Source organism: Zonotrichia leucophrys, chromosome 11, assembly GCF_028769735.1.
Source record: "Zonotrichia leucophrys gambelii isolate GWCS_2022_RI chromosome 11, RI_Zleu_2.0, whole genome shotgun sequence".
Taxonomy (NCBI): domain Eukaryota; kingdom Metazoa; phylum Chordata; class Aves; order Passeriformes; family Passerellidae; genus Zonotrichia; species Zonotrichia leucophrys.
The window spans coordinates 15251226-15270826 of NC_088181.1; the positions used below are offsets into that span (position 1 = coordinate 15251226).

Genomic DNA, 19601 nt, shown 5'->3' on the forward strand with positions numbered 1-19601 from the left:
GCCTACATGGTATCTACTCCCAGCTTCTTTAATTTTCTCAGTACTTATCCAGCCCCAGCAGTAACCCCAGCATCTCCTAGCAATGGGCACAGCTTCCTCCTGGCAGGTTTCCACCAAGCCCTGACCCCAGAAACCACCTCAGTCAGGGGAGGCTAATCCTGGGCATCCTCAGTAGCCTGTGAAGCATGAACCTGAGTCAGAACGTACACGCCTCTGCCCTTAGTTTACATTGTAAATGTGAATCCAAGCATTTTATTGTAATTAGCTGGAAGGGGTACAGATTGTAGTTGTTTTATAGAAGCAAAACTATGAAATCTATAAATGTAAAACTGTTATGGTGGCCATAATACATTCAGAGCACTAAATTAAATTATGTCATAATATATAGGCCATTTATAAAAGATATAACTTCTAATGGATTTTTTTTTTTTTTAATGAGGAGTTCCAGATTGAATATCTTGGCAGCTGAACTTTTCTCCTCAGTCGCAGGGGTGCAGACTGTGACAGGGTGATCCCAGCTGGTGTTCCAACCTGGTGTCAGCAGGAGTGACAAGCCAGGTGGCTCCTTCATCTTTTCCTGATCTGGAAGATGAGAAGGATGCTGTGGGGCACAGCACCAGGATCCTGGCTGAGCCCACAGCCTGAGGCAGCCCAGCTGAGCTGATGGGAGCTATTGCAGCTCAATTCTTGCCCATGGAGGAGGGAGGAGGCTGCCTTGGGGCACCTTCCCCTCCCCTGTCAGAAGGGGGCTGCAGAATTCATTCCAGTGAGTGATTTCTGCAGGCACCACAGGACAATCTCAAGTGCTGCCCTCTGTTCCTGCTCATGTGGTCAGCACTCAAAAGGGTGCTGGGAGCTTTCTGCTTCCCTGCTGGAAGTCACCAGTGACTGCTGCTTTCCTCAGCTCCAAAATAAAGCCTTTGCTTTTCATTCCCTCAATTCAGAGGTCTCCAAGAATTGGTCATGGGGCACCAGCACATTGAACACACAAGTGGCACAAACCTTTTTCAAATACTTGCATGGTCTGGCTGGGGATCTCGAGCAGAGCCAGGATCTTGTAATCCTCTCCTGGGTGGATAATTTACTCTCAGAATAGTCTTGATAGCTCCCTCAGGGCTTCTCTGAATATGGATTAGCAGGAGGTTTCTTGCAAGGCTAAGCTCCTCACAGTGAAGGAACTGAGTCCTTTCACTGATGTTAGCTGGTTATCTGTAAAGAAAGATGGATAAATGCACAAAGCTGAGAATTGCTGAGCACAGGAATGCTAAAGTCACTGATTTCCACTGAAAAGGAGCAAATTCCTTACTAGAGCTACTCAAGGATTTTCAGCTGAAATTATTTTCTCTGAAAAATTTCAGGATTCTTCCCCAAAATTATATTCTTTTTACTATCACTGTTCTCAACACCTGCCACTACCTCTGCAGTACTCTGCTGCCACTTAGCAGCAATCCACTTAGGAATGGAAAAGTTAGGTTTGTTTTTCCATAAAAACATTTTCCCAAACAAGGAACAGAAATGTAAATTTTTCTTTGTGGACTACCTTAATTTAATTATTTAGGATCACATTCTGGGGTGGTGCTTTCCCTTGGCAATCACTTTCTGATGGGACAAGAGACCTGAACACAACCCATAATTTGTCCAAGCAGAAGCCTGTACAGTGAATCTAATGCAGAAACACATGGTGCTCTTGGAGTGCACTAAGCAAGAGTGAACTAAAGCCTACTAAATCTCAATTCCACCCCCAAATTAGATGATCTTACTATCAATAACACATGTCATATTCAAAAGCAGCCTGGGCAGCAGATTAAAGGCAGTGATTCTGTCTCTCTACCCTGCTCAGGTGATTTCCCACCTGCAGAGCTGCCCCAGCCCAGGAGGGACCTGGAGCTGCTCAGAGAGCCCAGAGGGGGCTCCAGGATGAGCAGAGGGATGGAGCAGCTCTGCTGGGAGCAAAGGCTGGCACAGCTGGCATTGTTCACCTGGAGAGGAGAAGCTTTGGGGTGGGCTCAGTGTGGCCTTGCAGGGCCTGAAAAAGCCTACAGAGAAACATGGAGAGAGACAGTGTACAGGGGATGGAGTGCCAGGACACAGGGGAATGCCTTCACACTGCCAGGGAGGAGGCTTGGGTTGGATATTGGATAAAATTCTTTACTGTGAGGGTGGGGAGGCCCTGGCACAGGTTGCCCCGAGAAGCTGTGGCTGCCCCATCCTGGAAGTTTCCAAGACCAGGCTGGATGGATATCTGAGCAACCTGGTCTGTTCCGTGGCAAAGGGAACTGGATGGTCTCTAAGATCCCTTCCAACCCAGGCCAATCTGTGACTTCCTGTTCCTGGCTGTGCTATCCCATTTTTCTGAAACACAGCTCCTAAGTGCAAGAAGTGTCTGTGATGTATTTGTGCAGTGCTAACCCAGTGGGACCCTTAAATCCCCTGCAGTCTCTAGATTCTGCTACAACACAAATTACTCATGATAAGGAGGATCTCTACACCATGGGAGCATAATACACTGACACCACTTTATATTTAAATAATTTTTTAGGATTCCCTGGTTCACAAGCATACCAATACCAAAACTGTCAGATAGGCTTCCAGCTATTCCTACTATGGCAAATTCCTGGTTATTTTGCAAATGCTCATTAGGATTTTAAGCTGTAAAGGAGCATCTCTGAAGAATCACCTTACAAAAGTGCACAAATTATTTGTGCAAATGGAGCTGCACTCCATGGATGCAGATATTCCTAGCACCAGTGCCTTTTAAATGGCACTCACAAGAGAAGGCTGTTGAATAGTATTCAGTATTGCCCAACTCTTGCATTTAGCCAAAAAGTGTGGCCTCATCAGAGAATCATTAAAACCCTGACAGAAATAATAGACCATTGGGCATAGAACAAATCTAAACAAGCCCTTTTGGTGGCAATCTATGCAGAAGGAAGCAGAGGTTACCCAACAATAAAGGGAAAAGGAGCTATTTTTATCAGGTGAGTTTCACTGCTGTAGACAAAGAAACTTGCCTGCTAACAAGTGATCCCCACACAATGAATATGTGGGGATATGGCCAGTGCAGAATAGATAGGAGTTGAGGCAAACAGAAAATATTTTGCTGTTCCTCCACTCCAGTCACAATACAACATTGTATCACATGTGGCACTGCAAATCAGGATAGTCCATTACTGTTAATACTAAAAGCAATTTGATCAATGGGGTACAACAGACCCACTGCACCAGGAACTCTGTTTACAGCATCCACGGTGACATTGCAGGCGGACATTTCATTTGCTGGAAAGTTTTCTTTTACACTTCAAGTGCTGCACTTGGGGGTTTATTAAAGGATTTGCCAGAATTAGTTATATCTAAACAGTGGCAATAAACTTCACCACTGGCCCCTTAGCCTGAAGGATTTTGTATTTTCACTGGTCAGTGTTATCCAATCCCCCTGCTTCCCACTACCATCTTCCCTTTGTCTGGTCTGAAACACATTTGTGACTAAACAAATAAACAGCATCAGCTCAGTAGATGGATCTCTAGACCCAAACTCCGGAGTAAATTCCATAATCAACCAGGCTGAATGATGCTTTCAGCAGGCCAGGGCTGATACTCTCTATAATTCACATTCCCTGGGTACACTGCTCCATAATAAAGCTCGAATGTCAGGCATGTCAGCCAAGAGCTAACATACCTGTTTGAACTAGTCCTGTGCCAATGGAAACATATCACAAACTGAAAACATTTAGCCCACTGTATAATTGTAAATGGATTCTTTTTAACCAAATGAAGAATAATCACTTATACATAAGCACACAAATATGTTAAATGTTAATATGTAATAAAGCCTTAAACCACTCCTAGTTGGCATGTTCAGAATAATGTCACTGTAAATAAATACATTGAAGAGGTTTTAGAGTCCAGGACATTTTTGCCCATCAGTAGTATTAGTTTAACAGGACAAACTTTCATTATATTCTGACATTTGGTACACACAGTACGTTGTTTATGCACTAAATGTCAGAATATAAAGATGGTTTAGCCCTTTTATTTATGTATTTAAGAGTTATTAATTTAAGAGTGACCTTATTTAATCAAAACTGCTGTTTAATAAAAATCATGTTCACAGATTTCAAAATAGAGCTTTTGGTTCTGAAGAGACATTAGTTGTTTAACACTCAGATATGTGCTTAGCCTTCCTAAGAATCCTTTTTTCCCCTCTAAGCTTGCAACTCCAGCATGCACAGTGGTTTAATCGTATATTGTTCTCTGAGTACTAACCCTTTACAAATCATATGACATAAAAAGAAAAATAAGTAACATTGTAAAGACAGTAATGAGAACTGTTGAGCTAAAGTGCCTCTTAAAGAAATCCTAATAAATTCCAGAATTTCTAGTCTTCTGGCAAGCTTTCCATTTAGAATAAAATCAATGATCAATGGTTGCAAACAGTCAGCATCAGGCTTGCATGCCTCCAGAGCAGAAAAAACTCATAGACGAAAGATGACATTTAAAGGAAAAAAGCTGACATTGACTCCATCACTGTCATTGCTTCTGCCATAAAGCAGCTTCAAATATTAAAACATTTTTCATCTGTGCTGCATTATTGGCACCAGAAATTGTTTTCTCTCTGTCTGATACTCACTTGAACTGCAGCAGAGCTCCCCAGAGACTCCAGATTGTTACCAAGGCCTCATAACATATTGGCAGTTGATGTGGTGGTGTTCATGTACACTTGCCACTCACAAAGGAGCCTCCCCCCTCCCTCCACACTCACAGGAAAGAGAAAATGCTCCGACAGGAATTTCAGTCAAGTTCAATGAGTTCACTGGCTCGGATGTAGGAGCTGGGGTGCATCGTTGTGAGTGGCCTCCTTGAACGCACTGTGGGTTTGGCTGTGGGGCTGGGGTGGGAGCCTATGTTCTCTGCGCTTCTGATTTTGTGCCAGTGTTTTAAAAAGCTGACCATCTGAATTATGTTTTTTTCAAAATCTCTGCCCTCCCTTTGCATAAATGCCTCTTAATTTGTCTCACATTCTGTGCTCAAGCTGTTCCCAGGTAAGTGTTTCACAACTCAATGGGAAAAGCAGAGCTTTTGTTGATCAGAGCATTTACAATCTGTCACTGGGAGGAGTGGCAGATTTAGAGGCACCATGGAAAGACTTTGCTAGGATAATCTTGGCATAACTTTTAATGCAGACACACCAGTAGTACACAGGTCAGTGAGAACTGATAGGCAAATAAACCCCAACTATTGCATCAGCTCATCGACACAAATTAGGCACCTAAACCTTTACCAGTCTTTAAAACCCTGCTGAAATGGATGAATATGCTGTATTTCAAATCACTAACAAAGCCCCACAAACCCAGGATGTTGTCAAGCACTGGTACACACTCAGTTTATGAAAGATGACACAATTAAATGCAGCTCCATATCATCAGAAATGATTCACGCATCCTCCTACGAGGACGAAGACTGAGCCTTTCATGAACAGAGGCTTCTGTCGGAAGCACTTGCCCAAGATCTAATGTTCAGAGGGCTCTGAGGCAGCAGGACAGGTGAGGCAGCTCTGCCTCCAGTCCCTTTTGTGCATTACGACCATCACAGAGGCTGGAGCCTGAGTCACCTTTGACTTACTATCAAGTGAAAAAACAAAGCAGAGCAAAGACAGGCTGTAAATTATTTTCTGTTATTTTCTACTGTCTTTACCCTCCTTGTCAGTGAATACACCCACCTGGACATTCCAGTGTAAAACAGAATGAATGTTGCAATTTGCAACTCTGTCCAGCAATTTCTTTAAGACCCAGATCTCTGCCCTGTGACATACAAGCAGCATTGTCCACCAGACCCTTTGAGACTATTTGCAGTTGTGGGAAAGCAAAACATTAAGGCTCAGGCTGACAGGAAGCAAAGATTTGCTCACTGTTCACAACTTCACCACCTTCATCCACCTTTTGACCAACAGAGCCAAGGGACTGCTACTCAAAACATTTCCAGCAGCTGGGGCATGACAGCACACAGAAGCTCACTGTGGTCTCTGAGCCTGCAGCACACCTCAGCTCTTACAAGCCATAAACCACTCATGTCAGCATCCCTCACACCACCAGGCTGGGAATTGGCTTGTGATGCTGCTCCTGGTGCCACACTGCTCCTCGTGTCATGATGCTCCTTGTGCCACATCCCTCCCAGTGCCACATCCCTCCCAGTGCCACACTGCCTGCCACCAACCAGTGTCACAGACTGACCCAGCTGCAGGGCAAAATTGGCCCCTGAGGGATTACCCTGCTGCCTGGATGGCTGTGGCTGCTGCATCCTGGCTCCAAAGAGAGGTTGAGCTTCCACTACCATTGTCTCCCTGTGGTGCTGTCTCACCTCATGACACAGGCTTTTAAAAGTCTGAACAACCGGACTTAAAAGGGTTAAAACACATATAACCTGCTCTCTTCCAGAATAGAAACCCTGGAAATCCTTGTCCCTGGGGTAAACCATCACACATGACAAGCTGCTGGTCCCCCTCCTGCCTGGCCCCAGGAGAAGGCCCAGACACCCAGACACCACAGCCCTGAGCCCTCTCACATACCTATGACTGCATTGTGCATCCCATTTGGTGTACAAAGTCAAGACATAAAGAGGAAATGCTGCCAGTGGTGCTGCTCAGAGTGTTATCCACCCTGTGGATAAAGTCTGCAGGTACCAGTGCCCAAACCTGCAATAGGATGGCTGGTTTTACCAAGCTGAGCAAGTTCTGACAATGGCTGGATTACTTGACAGGGCCATGTCTTTGTCTATCATCTGCCCCAAACACAGTTATTTACTTTTCCCTGGAGGTGCTGGAGACCTGACCAGCTGCATGAAAGCCATGGACAAAGGCAAATGCAGTACAGAACTGGGTATTGGTTAACTCCTACCACAGAAGCAAACCAGAAATGGAAAAATGCTATATTGGAGCATAGGATGGCGTAAGGGACAGGGATTAAGGTGAGAGGAGGATGATTTTATTGCCAAAGGATTTAGTTTGTCTCAGAGGAAGGCATCCAGCATCGCTTCCTTTGGGATTTTGTTTTTTTTCACAATGTCACTAGGACACAGTTTCCTGGAGACTGACAGCATTAAAAAAATTATAGGTTTTCAGTCTATGAATAGGAAGTAATCATTTGCCACAGACCTTTTACTGGATATTATCTCATGAGTCATGACCCATATCCAGAGAGCAGCCGTTTGAGCCTGACTTGAAGAGCGAGTGGTTGGTAATGTTCCCCATATATTCCTGCAGGTAACAAGTGATATTTAACTGAGAGGGCCTGCATAACTTGGCTTGCTGGCCCTTTTAACTCAAGTAACTGCCTGAGAGTGAATGACAGACTAGAGAGATTGTGTTGAAAACAAACAGAAAGAGAAATCAAATAAAAAGTATCTGTGTGGGTTGTTTTATTGTGGAAGTGAATGACAGCATTAGGATTTAGACCTCCTAGTTTAACACATCCTGCCTTCCCTAGTTTAATAACTATACACACAACTAAAAGACAGCATATAAAAACATGTAGCGATTTAGTGGATCAGGGTTGCTGTATTTGGATTATCAGGGCATTTAGGGGGGAAAAAAAAAAGAAAGACCACACAGGGAGACAGCGCAAAGAGCCTCTCCACAACCATCTGCCACAACATCACGTAGCTCTGTAAACTGACAGACACTCCTTTAGCAGGGCCCAGGCACGTCAGATGAATCAATCAATCAAAAAAATTCTTATGAAACTTAATCACGGAGGGTCGTGTTAGGGAGTGGGGAACAGATTAAATTACCACGGTATTAGATACGGGAAATGATTTCTGTCAAAACCATCTTTACTGCAATTATAATATGTTAATTATGTATTTCATTAAGTAAGTGGATTAGAGTCTGCACAGATGAAATCACGCTGAAGGCTTTGAATCATTTGCTGAGCGGTGTGGGAGGACTGGTGTGAATGGAACTCAGTTAATTTTGAAAACTTTCACATGCTAAACATGTCCCCCCCCCAAGTGCAGGAAATAAATGCCTCCCAGATTGTTGTGTAAAACATCCAAAGACCACATTAATTTTAGTGATGTAATCAGATCATGGCTGATGTGGTCCAGGAGCTTGTCAAAGATGCCATAAATGTGTTCGTGTATAACAAAGCTGCACTGCTCCAGCCACTGGAGGAAGATAACTTGCACAGGAGACCAGATTTCTTTTTGTCTGTGCTCCAGAACAGAGCAGTGCACAGCACAGAAGGGAATCACAGCCCCCCCTTATTTTAGGTGCTGTATAGTCATGTATGCAGCTGCCAGCACAGGCTGACTGCTACATTTAGTCTGCAAACACGCTGGAGCAGCACAGCTCTGCAGCACCCTGCATCTTTTGTGCTCCTGCCTATTTCTCATTCAATGGCAAAAAGGTACTGGTTTCATAGGAAAGGGCTACTTAATGATGTATGAGCAGTAGCCCTGGTGAGCCAATAACTTGCCATGTGTGTCTGAAGGGACTCATGCTGGGTGACAGCCACTGGTGTCAGTAGAACCAAGCTGATTTACACCATGGCAGGATCTGGCCCAACACTGTAATCTTTATATTTTTCAGAACGGATTATTGATGTCTGTAGGTACAGCAAGAAACCACCTGCAGAAGCTATGTGCAAACCTTTTCTTAGTTTGAATTCTGTGTGAGTGAATGAGAAGGAGAAGTATTTCTGTCTCACTAGCTGGATGTTCCTCCTGCATTTAATGCCACGGTCTTGACGGAGAAAAGAACAGGAAATAAGGGAAGATCATGGTAACTATTGTTCTCCTCACTCCTCAATAAATTAAAAGGCTCATTTTAGAGGTTTATCTTGGAAAGGAAAATTAATGAATAAATAAAAATAAATGTGTCAAGCTATAATTAACAAAAAGAATTGGGCATCTTGTCATAGGATTGTACTCTTAGCAGTAGGTAACCTTCCATTCATAGGAGACTACCCCACATATTAAAAATAAAAGGGCATTCAGTGTCACAAAGGAATAAATCTTTCAGCTCTTGCATATCCCTCTTTTCTTTGGAATAGCTTCCAGGGTAGCAGAAGGTAGTTTAAAATATATCAGAGAAAATAAGAGCAAAATAATTAATTTTAAAAAGAAGAACATATACAATATACATAAATTTGCCTCATCCCAATTATTTAGTTATCAGTAATAATCACAAGGGATTTAAAAGGAGGAAAGAATCTGAGACAGCATAACACCCTGCATGGAGTGAACGTTGGTGTAAATGACTGGAAAAGGTTGGCTGATTTGATGAAAACCCAATCAGACTCTCTAGGGAGATATTACTTTCCTCATTATTCCACTGATTGGCCTTATTTCATCTGAAGAATGCAGCACATTCTTTACAGTGCTGGCAAGCCTCTTTAACAATATCCAAGGAAAAAAAGCCCTATCACCTCTGTAATCGAAACAACAAGGAAATTAACCAGAGTCCCTTTCCTCAGGGAACTGTTACAGAACCCCCAAAATCTCCTGATGGATTGGCACAGAGAGGCCGCGAGGCAAAGGAGGTGGGGTTTTTCTCAGATTTGGCACACAGCAAAAGCCTTTCATAAATTTGCTAAAAGCAACTAAAACAGCAGGCTCAAGCCATAACTCCTCCCTCTGCACTGGAAAAAAAAAATAACACTCGAGTTGTTTGCTTGTAGCAACCTAATCTTAACCAACAGTGACATAATTTACTAAGGGAGTTCGTTCTTCTGATACGAAATTTGTTATGCCCACATCACTGTGCAGGGCTTTGGAATAAAGCAGCAATTTCAAGTCAAGTACAAAACACACTTGTGAAATTCAGTCTGAGAACTGTGTTATCAATGGCCTCAAGCTTGCAATAACTGTTAATTAAGTGTATTTTTCATTATTCTTTAGCAAAGAAGCAAGATTTAATGATGTAAGTTAACAATAGATGATAATTTAGAGTAGTGACAATAGTTTAATTATTCACACACATATAAAAGTTAACTTCATAACTTCTTTGTAAGAACAAGTACATTTAAAATATTTTGAGCAGTGCATACAATTACCACATATGGTGTCTTGCCACACCATTTCTGTGGATACAAGTCAATTTGCTACAGAATTATTTCCTTCAGCAGCGATGCAGGAAAGGAATTCTTAGCCTTAATTTTTTTGTTGCTGCTGTTGTTTGGGAGGAGAACTGACTTTACTAGCAATAGGTAACAGTGGGGCCACTTGGTCAAAAACTGAGTCAGAATCCTCAAACAATGGCTCTCAATATTGCCTAAGCTATTTCCAAACCTTCCACCAAGGCCTTTGTTGAATTACAGGAAATACTGTGGGCAGAGAACAAAATTACAGTCTGTCATAAGCTGGAAAATGGTGCTCAAAACCTACTTGAACACCAAATTCTGAATACATTTGAGTGTCTTGAGACCATCAATATCCTAAACTAAATCTAGATTAAATGTAGTGAAGAATGCTTTCTAAGGGGAGCTTTGTTTCTGGTGTTCTAACAGAAAATCAAAGGGGATATGACTTTGACTCAAAGACTGTGAGTACCCAAGAAAATTATAATTGTAGTGCATTTAAATATAAAATTATTCCAAAGAACCACCTATTGAGTAAGCACTAATGATTCATTCTGTTCAACCAATTCTTCTGTTACAATGCTGTATTTTGTACATCTTGTTCTCCTGGAAATGGACAAGCCTAGGCACCCAAATAGCCAGCAATTTTAGACTAGATTTCCTGATTGGGAATGTGGAGATGCTCCTCAGTTATCACTCAATAAAACCTCTCAAATATGTCTGTCACACAGAGAATTAGAACTCAGTAATAGTATGCAGTATCTATTTTCAGCCAACTCTTTGATTTACTGTTTTCTCCAAAGCTGTGCCTGAAAACCTGCAGGGATAATATGCTGGTAGCCTGATCCACTGGCCCAGTCTGGCCAGTCTTCCTCTCTGCCAAGATCACATTTTAAAAGACAGGTTTTAAAGGACAGATTTAAGACCAATTAAAGATTTGATAGCGTCCGACACCATAAAGAGCTACGATGGTCTCTAATTTCAAAGAAAGGTTCCTCGCCTCAAGACAGAAACATGGAGGAAAAAAAGCCACTGTAGATGCACCCTCTTACACCCATAAAATAGCAGCTGAGCTGGTGGAAAGGTTAAAATTATGAAGAATACTTCCTTTTGCAAGAACTTTCTTGTTTTGTAGGAGTTTTGTTCCTAAGCAAGGCCAGCTGAAAGTGAGGTCAGGCCAAGCTATTAATTTGATTTAGGCATGCATAATTGACACCCACGTTTTGTACTTGCACATCCCTGAGGGTGCTCTTGGGAGGCCCCCTCAAGTTTTGAGTGGTTGCAGAGTAATGATGGAAATGTGGGAGACATTACATTCCTGCTCTGAACTGGCTCAAGTGCAATTAATTACACCTTTTTCTCCTGCTGGATTTGCATTACCATGAAAGCAAGTGCATTTGTTCTTCCAGCAAACACAAGAGCCTTCTTTTTGTCAAGCTTATCAGAGTCACACAATTCAATATTGAATCTTCTTGGGATGAACAAATATTTTGTGTATAACAGAGCCAGAAAACACAACTACCTCAGAATATGCTTGTCCATCAGTGCACTGGGAGCAAGGAGAGACTGCCTGACCTTTGGATGTGTGTTTAGGGGAGCACCTTTTTTAGAAGGTGGTGCCCATGCTCTGGAGCCAAACATCTGTTATTTTATACTAAAACTCTGCTGCTTTTAACAATATCAAGCTCAGTGCCTGTGATTGTTTGCAAAATTCAGACAATAAGACAAAATTCACTGTTTTGCAAGTGATGCTTGCTGAAACCATAATGATAGTTTAAAAGATGAACTAAATAAACTCAAACTTTGCCATGCTATCGAGCATCAGCTCCTTTCCTCTCTGGCCCTCAGAGGAAAGAACTGTGAAGGAAAATCTCAGGATGAGTAGAAGTAGAGGACATGAAGGAAAAGAGATTCAGTGCCACTGAGAACATCTTGAGGAGAAGACACCAGCAGCTCTGTGGTTTGTGTATCTCCTGGGGTGCCTACAACCTGCATGATCTTCTTGCATGACTCTGGTTCATCTTGACAAAAAATATCTGTTCTTGATCTATTGCAGACATTTTTTCTCCAGCAGGCTTTGAAGGTCACAACCATGCCCACATTGGGGACGGGGATGGCTTCCCTCCCACAATAACTGACCTGTGGGTGATTTAGGGGCTGGATCACCCCATGGAGACAGCTCTGCAGGGTGTTTTGCAAGCCCTGCTCACTGCCCTGCCCTCCCCTCCTTGCCCAGGGGCTCTAAGGAGGAGGAGGCACAGCAGCAGCCCTGGGCAAGATCCCTCATCGGAGCTCAGTGCTCCTCACAGTCAGAGCCAGGCAGCCCTGCCTCACATCTGCCTGCACACAGGCAAGGCTCACCTCCCCAAAGACAGCCCATTAACCACTGATGTTTCCATCAAGAGAAACATGCTTTTATTTTCCTGAGAAACAGATGTGAAAGCACATTCCAAGGTACTGTAAGACAGTGATCTCTCAAGACCACACCTTGAGCTGCAACACTGTGGGGAATTTAGCTGGACAAAATCACCCACTGCCTTTGATGAATCCAGAATGCTACACAACACTTATTTATTGCACTCTTCACTAAAGAAGCCTCATTTTGTAATGATGGAATATTATAAAATCTGATTACATTGCACATGACGTGGGCTTATATCTTATCCACAAAATACTTCCATTAAATACGACAATCTTGATGTGCCCTCTTGATCCAAAAAAACCCAAAAAACAAACACCAAAAAAATAAACAAAAAACCCCAAACTGATCTAGGAGATCATTGTTCATCCAAATCGTACAGAAATCAAGCAGCAACATCAACAACTTTAGTAAATACAGCAGCTGAACTTGCTGTACAAAATGTTCATTCAATTCAACTTCATCCCGGCTTCTGAATTTTAAATTAAACTAAACCAAAATATGCCAAATTAGAATAACCTCTGAAATTCCTCCTATATAATTTATTTAGGATTTCCATCTAAAATTCATTAAAATCACTAGCTTGAGCAGAATTTCAACCTTCAGCTTAGAAGGATGTACAACTGAGTAAATTCATTTTTCCTGTTTCATTTCGGTATGGTGCTTAGCTCCAGCATTATACAGAACACCTCACTAAAGGACAAAAAAAGGGGAAAAAAAAAGAAAAAAAAAAGAAAAAAAAACCCTCTTGCTCTCCTGTTTAAAAAAAAAAAAGAAAAATCAACCTGCTTGCAAGTCTTGTGCAGTCATTTATGCTCTTCTTGTAGAACTCAATCTGGCTCATCTTCTAATCCTCTCCAGCTCTCATTTATTCCAATAAACAGATACTGACTCTTGTGTGTCCTGACTCGGGTAGCTGAGCTCAAAATGTGTGTGGTATTTGAAGAAAGCTCTCACAGAGCTGCTTTGGGTGAGGTAAAGTGCTTTGAGACCTGCTCCTTGTTAGGCAAAAAAACCCCAACAAAATAAAATCCTTGCAATATGTGCTGTCCAGTTCCCAGAGGTGGGAACAAAGCTAAGTTAACCTGAGCTGGTCAAGAGGTTGGTTCCTGGAGGCTATGTGAGCTCTGTTCTTGTTAAACACTGACCAAAAAAAAAAAAAATCAAAATGAGATTTTTCTATTCTTCCCCAAGTGGTCCTTAAAGATAAACAAAGAGATGAAGCCAATAGTACTAAAAATATTTGGCCAGCAAAGCAGCCAATTTTAATTTTTGCATACTGATAATGTGGTTGGGCAGTTTTAAAGCCATGTTCACCAACCTGCAGTCAGCTTGTGAGTGCTGATTTCAGACTAAACCCAGCTCTCAGTCAAATCACTTAAGCTTGTCTAGTTTTTCTTTGAAGCCTGGGAAAAATCACAGTTTTTGACCAATTGCCATGGAAAACTATAAATCAGACTCTGGTCATTGAAAGTTAGACTCAGGTTCACCATATGGTTTGTAAACCTGGAGAATCACTGAGCTGAGTTTCTGATGAAATCTGAAACATTAGCTGGTTTCACATGGTTTCAGATTCCCTTGCAAACATTTCAAACTCCCCATTCTCTCAGAGCATAAATTCTTTCATTCATTCCAGAATGTGTTAGGAGATCACAAAGGAAACTTAAGATTAAAAAGAAGGAAAAGGTAGAAACGTACAGTTTTCACAACTGTGTATACAACCAGCTTAATGACCCGGACAAATGCACTTAATTAAGCATTTATGTGCACAATTACCCAGTTTGTGAATAAAGTCTCTACAATTTCGTGTTCTAACCGGATGTCAGATGTGCCTAGACTGTACAGAACCTATGGTAAAACTGACCTTAGCAAAACCTGGCCTTCAGCCTAATCAATTGTTTTATTTATTTCAAGGCGTGTATAAATGTCAGATATATTCAGCACATCAGCTCGGTGTAAAACTCAACAGCCAACCTGGGAGGTTGGGTTTTTGTTTTGCAAGATTGTCAGTGTAACTCACTCTAGGTGTTTTGAAGCTGAGAGAGGTTTTCTTTTTTTATAGCAAAGTACGGAAACAGTTGGAAAAAAACCCAACAAAAACAACCCTGCAGTCTTTTTCCATTTTGGTGAGAAATAGTTAATGTTCCATAGTCTTTGATTTATTTATTAAAAGTATTTTACCAGGAAACACAACAGAGACAGGCCTTCTCATTTACAGTGAGACCCCAGAGAGCAGTAAATTTACATACACAAAGGACTAGCATCAACCCCTGAACCTTTAATGTTTATTTTGATAGCCCACCCTGCTGGTAAGGCCTTTTGTTAAGAAGCCAGGTACAACAAGGCAAGGATCCAAACAAACAACAGTGGCAGCTTTGTTGACCAGGTCATATGATGTCCTGCCCTTGAACAGTACCCCTTGTCTTTTTACCCTTTGCCCCCAGAAAATGAAGTTAGTTAGAGTCCCTGTGGCAGATTTAGCATTTCCTTTCAGTGTCTGCCAATCTATCAAAATTCAGCTACCGCTGTGAACCCATCAACTGAGCGCAAAAAAGAACAAGGCTTACCACGGACCCCCTCAAAGTAGCAATCATTTATCCCTTCCTGAACTTTAGCTGACCTTTGTGAGCACGCCAGCAGTTGGAGCATGCAGCACCTTGGCGGGGACGACCAAGGCTCTGGGTTTTTCTCTCTCCCCACCCAGCCCCAAACCCGAGCTTTTATTTCCTTTCATCGATAAATGCGCTGCGTTCGGGAATAACCACGTGAAGGGAAATAAACTCTTCAGCAAGAGGATGAAATTGAATGAGGATGCAGCATGCAAAAGAATAGAAACAAATAGAAATACTCTGCAGTTTAGCATCACTTTGCAGAGGAGATAAACAAAACAAGTGGATTCCATTCACAAAGATTTATCGGAGGGAGGAGGGGAGATATTGTTCGCAGGACACAAAGATGCATTTATATACAAATAATTGCAAAGTAAAATGAATCATATAGAGCATTTAGCTCCAAAACTGAGACTACCACACGGCTACAATATATTGGCTAAATATTGTGGTGGGTTTGTTTTATTTTTTAAAGCAGCAGGAAAATCTAGATTGCAGGAAGGGTTATACACAGTGTAACTCCCACTGTAAATTTAAACTGACCTAAGGGACATAATTACATACATCTCATCATGAGACAATATACTTTTTATTTGTTTGAATTTTATTTGTATTGGTGAAACTGACCTGAAAGTGACACAAGTTTATTAGAAAAAGGACTCTCAAAAACAGAGTGGGCTGGTCTTCTTACTCAAGATGGATGTGCCAACTTCTAGTATGATTAGAGAAATGGATAACTCACTAACATCTGTGCAAACTACAATAAAAAGGGATTTAGTGTTACCCCAAGGAAGGTAAAAGAGGCTGTCTGTCCATTAAACGCTTTATTACAGTGCCAGCAGCTTTTTTCTAACTCAGTTATTCCTGCACAGAGCTCAGCACTGTGACTGCCTGTCATCCTTACCAGACAGTGCTTGGGGCTCCGTAGTTTTTTTGTGCAAGGTAGATGACAATCAAATGACTCATTGAGCAGGGAAAGCGCCTGACCCCTAGTGAAGGATTAACTACGGAAAGTGAGTGTGATCATGTCACACCATTACTTAGAATTTTCACAGTCAATTTCTGAAAATATGAGATAAGTCCTTAAAGAGACAGCTCTTTCAGGAAGCGCTATGAGCCAGCAGAAATTCCCTCCCAGTACAAAGGCAGGCAGTGCCATCACGGAGACATCTGCTCAGCTGTAAACCAAACACCACCCTTCTCATCACAGCAGACAAGGTTAAGAGCGAGCAAGACAAAAATCAGATGGCTTAGACCATTCAGGTAGTCTAGGCAGAAAGCAAAGTGGTGAGAGGGAGGACTATTAAATCCTGTGCAGTGACACAGTCTCTGTGGTTAGGTTAACACAAGGACTTTGAACATTGTGAACATTAAAATCTCTATGCAAACACAGGTGGGCATTTCAAGGGATCCTTCTTCTATATTAAAAAATAAAGCCTCTCTCACAGTATACCACATGAATGCAACTGCCCAGAGACTGCCCAACAAATCCATTGAACAGAGCAAATTATTCACTCTGCAAACACATCCTGTGTTGTGGATGGGAATGCCTGTCCCTCCGTGGCACTGCTGGACTACTGCAAGGAAATCTCAAGAAAAACCACAAAAATACTTTTGGGTTCACCAGCAGCATTAAGCCCTAGCTTGTTGCCTCTGTGAACCTATTATCACTTTCTCACATTAAAAGCCCCTCGTGGTATAGGAAGAGAGGCCTGACCCATTAATCAGCAAATGAAGGGCCCATTTGCTCTGTTTTTACATAACACGTTTTTTTCATGCACAGTTCTAAATGTGAGATTCATCAAGTTTCCACCTAAAAAAAAAAAAAAGCAATTCAGCCTAAGAACCTCAAAGCTTGGGCGTGCCAAAATGAGTTAACATCTGCTGCTGCCTGAATCTAATTGAAATGATTCATTATAAAATTTACAGATCTGCTTAATGATTTTGTATTTCTTTTTCAGAATCACCTTGTTCATTATCTCACCTTAGGTAAGCTGAATTCAGCAGAGCTGTAGTCTCCCTTCCAGGCTGGAGTTTACATACAACAATTCCAAATAAAGGGAGGATGATTTTTTTCCTTTGACATTGTGTTTGTGATTTTTTTTCTTTTTGTCTTTTTTTTTTTTTTTTTTGGTGAATACACTCCCTCAGAGAAAAGCTCCATTATCATCAAACAGAGACCCATTAGGGGCACCTTGGAAATTTGGACCCTTTTACTAGAACCAGGGCTTAAATAGCACTTTAATTTATGGCAGTTTTCTGGCTGATGGCATTTTTGCTCTCAGGTAAGGTCATCCCAATATATATCCGTTTAGAGAAAGCCAACACAAGAATCTTTTTATGCTTTTTTATTTTCAAGTAGCCAACTACTCAGCTGCTAAAATGTAAGTCACATACAGAATGTATGCATGCTTGATTCTACACTGTTTTTTAAAGGGAAAATGCTTTATGTGTGTGAAAAAGAGAAAAGTGAAAGAAAAAAATGGATAAGCATGTGAATAATTAGATCAGAGATAGATGCCACCTTTTCTCAGTGTTGAAACTGTGAGGAGAAAAAAAGTGCTACCATATAATTGACATAATTGATCTATTTTTTTCCCTTTTTTGCTGCAGTAATTTTTTATGCATGCCATTGTTGCTGTTATTATCCAAGATGTGATCTTGTGTGGTTGATAATACTGACTAGATATGAATACTGGTAAGTACCAGCCAATCACAAATCTATAGTGTCTATTTCTGCATCACCAGGTGCTATCTCATGGGAAATATCCTCTTTTTTGGCAGGCACACAGCGCTCTGCATTATCTGTCATTTTCATTAGATTCAAGCTACAGCTGAGCCAAAAAGACTTAGTTCTAGCATATGTGCTCGAAATGGCCAAGATGAGATTGTCCAAATTCACCCTTTCAGGATTGTATTAGAAAACAACTGGAGCTAAAGCTAAAAATTAGAGCTAGCAAAGTATCTGAATTACATTTGGGAAACTGCAAACACCATAAGCTCAAAAGATTTCCAGCTTATCACAGTCATCACCTCCAAAAGCTCCAAGGAGCCTAAGTCAGCAATTTCTATGTTTTTCAACACTTCTTTTGTACAGACTAAATGTGATGATGTCAACAAAGAAGAGCAAGGACATCACAAGAAGAAAAAATCCTTCTGTTTTCCAGTGGCTCAGAAAACTACAGCTAGAAGCCACTGATTACATGCAAATGCCATATTTAATAGGTCAATGTTATTATATTCTGAGTCAGCACTAATATATTAGTTGGGACTGTTGTTTATTAATAATTCTGTAGCTAAACTATATGAAATGGGACCACGAGCCTTTCTTCAATTACAATAAAATAGTAATACTGTATCCTCCATCTAATGAGGACAGGCTTAATTGGGATGGTTGCTTTATTAAGATACCTCCCAGGAAACTAATTTGGTATAATGTTAGTGAATAGCTGTGACTGCTGTTTAATTGGGATGGTACTAACAAAAACTCTGCTTAATGGGGATACATTTGGTCAGTACCAAGGGGTTAAGTGATACTTAACTTGGTGTTAAATGGGTGTGAAATTCTCAGTTTTGTTCTTTTAATGAAGACATAGCTAACTAGGGGTCAGGCAAGTAAAACAGGCAGGAAAATAGAATTCTATCACTATCATTTTTGTCCTCTCATTTCATTGCAAGAACTTTCAAAATGGCAAATGACTCCTTGATAGCATTCATTCAGTTCCTCAGATACAATCTTCATATTCTGTTAAAATTTATTAGCCTCTGACTTTCAACCTAGTACATTTTCATTGAAAGAAGATTTCACATGACTGAATTCATGTGATTTCATCTTGCATTTAGGAAGCATTTCTGGGTGGTCACTTAGCCAAGGGCTATGGAGAATCCTTTACCCCACTTAAATCTGTTTTAGTTCCATGAGCTGAAGTATGAGTCTTCTGCTTCTCCTATTCAAAGAGATGGAACTGGCAGGAAGGCTCAAAATGAAAATCCAAAGCCATACCCATGTCAGTTCTCCCATCCATATGCATGAGAAAATGTATTTGAAGTAAAGTTCAATCTCCTGTAACAAGCAAATAGCTTACACAGACCTTCCTCCTGCATGTAAGCCTTTTACTCAGGGAACCAGGGAAGCAGAAACAGTAACTTGATCTCAGTGATCAACACAAATATAGGAAGTTTCCAATAGCACTGCACCTACCAGTATCTGTGGTACATATTAGCTAATAAATGTTTTATATCAAGAAGTTTTGGTCTATGGAATGCAAACCCTTAATCATGAGCTCTACACCACATCTAAAACATTTATCAACTAATATTGAATAGCAAACATCTGTAAAAATCAATCTCTTTTTGTGGCTCATTTGCAAACCAAGGAAGAACTAAATTGTGCATAATAAGCACAAAAATGATCAGAAGATCTGCAGAAGTGGCATAAAAAGATAAAAGGATATCCCATTATGGGACTACTGCATATCTTTACCTACAACTAGAATTCAGGGT

The 19601-nt window shown here is 41.2% G+C and overlaps 1 long non-coding RNA gene across 1 annotated transcript in view; it reads right to left on the bottom strand.

The window, feature by feature from the left end:
* Positions 1 to 292: 292 nt before the first annotated feature.
* LOC135452963 (uncharacterized) overlaps positions 293 to 19601 on the bottom strand; it is a 39870-nt gene continuing 20561 nt past the window's right edge. Inside the window, exons 3-4 of the long non-coding RNA XR_010441742.1 lie at positions 1003 to 1209; positions 293 to 582 (exon numbers count right to left, since the gene is read on the bottom strand). This is a non-coding gene — a long non-coding RNA (uncharacterized LOC135452963). The remainder of the gene's footprint in view (positions 583 to 1002; positions 1210 to 19601) is intronic.